Source organism: Elephantulus edwardii, unplaced genomic scaffold (assembly GCF_000299155.1).
Source record: "Elephantulus edwardii isolate Elephantulus edwardi_28Jun2011 unplaced genomic scaffold, EleEdw1.0 scaffold00011, whole genome shotgun sequence".
In the NCBI taxonomy this organism is placed as follows: domain Eukaryota; kingdom Metazoa; phylum Chordata; class Mammalia; order Macroscelidea; family Macroscelididae; genus Elephantulus; species Elephantulus edwardii.
Window position 1 is genome coordinate 18235157 of NW_006399761.1, and position 841 is coordinate 18235997.

The following is an 841-nucleotide window of genomic DNA, read 5'->3' on the forward strand; positions in this document are numbered from 1 at the left end:
AAGACTCAAATTCATGGTCATCAAGTTGGAACCATCTCATAGCTGACCCTCCATCTCTCTTCAGTGTGTATAAATCACACCAAAGAAGCCTGCCCATCTTTCTTCCATAGAGCTTTTGGTGGGTTTGAACCACCAGAGAGGTACAGCCTTTGAATTACCCGTGTAACTACCAACAGAAGAAGAAACCCGAGCTTCCTCTGTAGAGTAGGAGGAACTCCTATGGAGTTGAAAACCTAAAAACAGATCATGAAAAATTAAGACACCAGGACTTGTATGGTCCTAAATAAGCTTCCTGTGTTCCCTAGTTTGTTTTCCTGACCTCCTCTCTCCATCACTTTACCATCCTCATTTCTCTCGCCAGTGGGTTGCCAATCTTGTCAATTCCACCCTAAAAAGGTCTCCCTTAACTTGTTGCTTCTAGACTTCTCCTAATTTAAGTCAGGTTCAGTCCCTCTGAGAGTAGCCCCTAAACCCCTCTACCAGCTCTGGGGGCACCTACCATGAGAGGAAGCTTGTCCTATGATGGTGCCGAGGTCACTACTCTGCCCACAGTCCTTTTGTGACTCTTCAAAGTCTGTAGCATGCATTGTTATACAATCCCCCCACCCCCTGCCAAGTCCACAGTCCACTTTACTAAGCATTTATTTTTCTGGAATCTTGTCATGAAAATAATACCTAATCCTATAACCCTTTTAAACAGTTCTCTCCCTCATCTGTTTCACTGCAATATACATTATTTATCCCCTCTTTTCTTAGTTTTTCCCCAACCCCCATGTCATTCCTGTTTTATAACAGTGGTGTTATGCAGTATTTCTCTTTTTGTGACTGAGATATTTCACTC